This window comes from Cynara cardunculus (assembly GCF_001531365.2).
Source record: "Cynara cardunculus var. scolymus isolate 2C chromosome LG 14, CcrdV1, whole genome shotgun sequence".
Taxonomy (NCBI): Eukaryota; Viridiplantae; Streptophyta; class Magnoliopsida; order Asterales; family Asteraceae; genus Cynara; species Cynara cardunculus.
This window is the reverse complement of record NC_037541.1, coordinates 6,946,331-6,950,080: the sequence shown is the minus strand read 5'-3', so window position 1 is coordinate 6,950,080 and position 3,750 is coordinate 6,946,331.

The following is a 3,750-nucleotide window of genomic DNA, read 5'->3' as shown; positions in this document are numbered from 1 at the left end:
GGTACAGATGTACCAGTTACCGGTGTACTAGCTCCGGCTTCCTCCTGATCGGAATTTCTTACCACATTTAGATTAGTTTGGTATGTATGCTTTAACAAATTTACCAAACTTTCCTGAAACTTTCCCAGCTCTGCTGCCAACATATCTTGAGTAATATACTCGGGGTCAGAAACATTATGTCCACCCCTTGCTCTTCCTCAACCACGGCCAGACATTGAACTTTCTTGGGCCGACAATTCATGTTCCCCACGAGTTTCTTGTCTGCTACCTCTACCTCTTCCTCGTCCCCTGCTACGACTTCGTGTTTCTATTACATTTTCTGGATCCTCTCCGTGTATTACATTTCTTCTTCCTCGACCTCTTCCATAACCAGTTGAGGTCTTTCCCGAATGATTGGGATTATCTGCCATTTCTCAGTATGTAACCTTTTCTGTCACATTTAAACACACATGATTATTCTCATAATCACAACATAATAACACATTTATCCTCATGTCTACTCATACTCAGATTATATATAATCTATCTTTCTCATAATAGTTTCAGCTATAACATATTCTCATGTTCATAAACCCAGTGAAACCTATTATCATAACTTTCCACACCTCTAGTTTAAGTCTAAGTATTTCGCAAATACCCAGATCCCTTAAACTAAGGCTCTGATACCAACTGTAACAACCCACATATTCTATGTAACAACCCTCACATCTCATATACATATAACTGACATCATAATACTCATAAATACTGAAAACARTATTATTACAAAACAAAGACTAACAAAAATGTATCTTTAATACATATACGAACAAACTATTATCAACGTTTAAACTTTTCCCTTGCCTTTATCTTGCAAAGTACGCTGACCTGCAAAACAGGTTAGTCCAACAACTGAGCGTTAGACCAAAAAGGTCTAGTGAGTGTATACATCTCATACAAACATTATACATTCCAAACAATCAGTTTAGAATCAAACCTGTTCTGAAACATAAGCACATTTTATGTTTCTCGCGGTTACACCGCCTATACAACCCTCTCGCGGTTACACCGCCATTACATCCCTCTCGCGGTTACACCGCCATTATATTTCTCTCTCGCGGTTACACCGTCATTATATCTCTCTCGCGGTTACACCGCCATTTCATCTCTCTCGCGGTTACACCGCCATTACATCTCTCTCTCTCTCTCGCGATTACACCGTCTTACATCTCAAAAATATTTCAAAAACATTCCTTCTTTTTATCCGGACTTGAAGTCCGGTCAATCTTGTCCGAATTACAAATCTGGTCAATCTTGTCCGGATTACAAATCCGGTCAAAACACTTTGAAAATAAATTAACATCTTTGTCCGGATTACAAATCCGAACAATACTTCACTTTCATTGTTAACCGGTTTAAAGATAAACCGGACAATACATAGTCCAACCATTGACCGGTTTAAAGTAATCCGATCAATACACCGCACAACACTTGAGCGGTTTAGATGAATATCTGGTCACCTCTTGGCCGGTTTAGATGATATCCGGTCAAAACACAAGCGGTTTAATTGTCCGGATTTCAATCCGGACAACCCTTGAACGGTTTAAACAAGAACTACTCATAAAATGTAACAAAAATCATGAAAACCAGTTCCAAATGCTTATCAAACTATATATAAGCAATTCATATCCAAAGGTCTTAATACACTCACCTTTAGAAATTGAGAATCAAAGCCTTTGAAATCCACTTTTTGTGCAATCCTCTTGATTCTTCAGAGAAAAACTTCTGAATAGGGTATGTGTGTGCATACCTTTTCTTCTCAAAAATCATATATATACTAAAAAGAAGGAGGAAAGGTGATGGGCGGCAACAAACAGCCGACCTCCCCTTTTCTTAATTTACAATAAAATTTTAAATTAAGCCTTTTAAATATTACACACATACCTACATACCCATATATATATATATATATATAAACTTTAAATAATAATCAGAATATTACATGGGATGCAGCGGTTATCAAGATTAAACTGCATATAAGAAGTTAAGTGTCTAGATACATTGTATGCGGTTGGGGGTGTGATAACCGAACCATCATGATGGTTCGGTGGTGTCTGTTCGCTGCATATATATATATATATATGTAGTGCATGCTCTGTAAAAACTAATCTCTTATCTAATCTTAATCCTTGTATTTCTTTAGTAAAACTATCTCAATACTTTCAGCCTTTCGTTTCCTATGTTTCCTAGTTTTTGTTGGTGCAAATCCGTTGTTGACGGTAGTCGATTGCACAAGTGAATAACCTGTGATTCACTAAGGAATCAAGAAGTAGCGATGGTGATTAATGGTCAAGGAGGACAGAACCATATTGTGTACGGGAAGACTAGGAAGAACGAGGGACGAAAATCACAACAGTGGTATCAGAGCCAACGGGCTTGGCCTGGACGAGATCAAACAGGATCAAGACTAAGGAGAAAACGAAGTCTTATCTGCATGAAGAAGATACAAGAAATCCGTAAAAGAATCGAGGCGCTGGAAATTCAATAGAATCAGATGGTGACCCATGACGAGAGGAAGAAGAAGCCAAGGTGTTACAGGTGTGGCGAAAAAGGCTATTTCGCCTGGAATTGTCCACAAACCAGGAACCGCAAAACCAATGGAAAATTGGTTACAAGAAAATCTGAGACCGATGCAACACATCAGAAACCGGTGTTACGAGAACTCGAACCTCTTGTTTATTGCTATTTGGTTATCTTGTTCTAATTGTTTTTGTTGAGTATTGTTATCTATTTTTGCTTCTACATAAAATATTTTACTATTGTTTGACAATCAATCTATTGTTCTTATAATTTATGACATGTTTCTTGGTTTTATGATTAGTCAATAATTTTTTTACTAGATGTATTTATTAATGCTCTTATATATTTCATGTTCCATAAACTTTTAATCTTAACATCTTGAGAATAAAAGGTTTTGAGTATAAACCTATGTTGGAACCATGATATTGGTTTGAGGATTATGAATAGGTTCACTCTGACATGTGACTGAGGTCTGTCTTTGGATGAACTACTTCATATTAATGAGTAGGAGGATATAAGGGTGGAACATCATGTAAAGGAGATAATCTGGAGGATATAAGGTGGGACGATATCGGCATCGCCTAACTCTTACCATGATAACTATTAGAGTTACAACAGATTAGAGTTCTCACTTCTTGGTGATTTGAGGATTTAGAGATGTTGTCTTTAGTAGAAATGATGGTAATGATGTGATGGTATTGGAGATAATATAAGTGAGTAATGATGCTTTGGGTAAAAGCATTGGTTTTGAGGGAACATAGGAGCTCTGGTTATACCTTGCAAGGACCAGAGAAGCTCTGATTGACCCTCATAATGGAACCAGAGGATGCTGGTTATTTATGAAAAATCTTTTATGGATTTATGAGTTTGGAAAATAAGCTTTATATCTTTGAGGAACAAGCTTAGTGCTTTTATTTATTGTTTTAAAATGTATATTTTCATGAGGAACCAGAGGAGCTCTGGTTGGTTCTCATTATTGGGCCAGAGGATTTTGGTTATTGATTTGGAGGATGAGCAAGTTTTTACTATATATGTTAAATTGGATTAAAGGTTTTGTATCTATTTGTTAAGAGCTTTCGTGTCAAAATCATGTTTTAAAGTTTTAAGAAAAGGAGTTTTGTACTTAGAATCTTCTATGAAAATAAACCAGAGAAGCTCTGGTTGACTTACACGTTGAACCAGAGGGGCTCT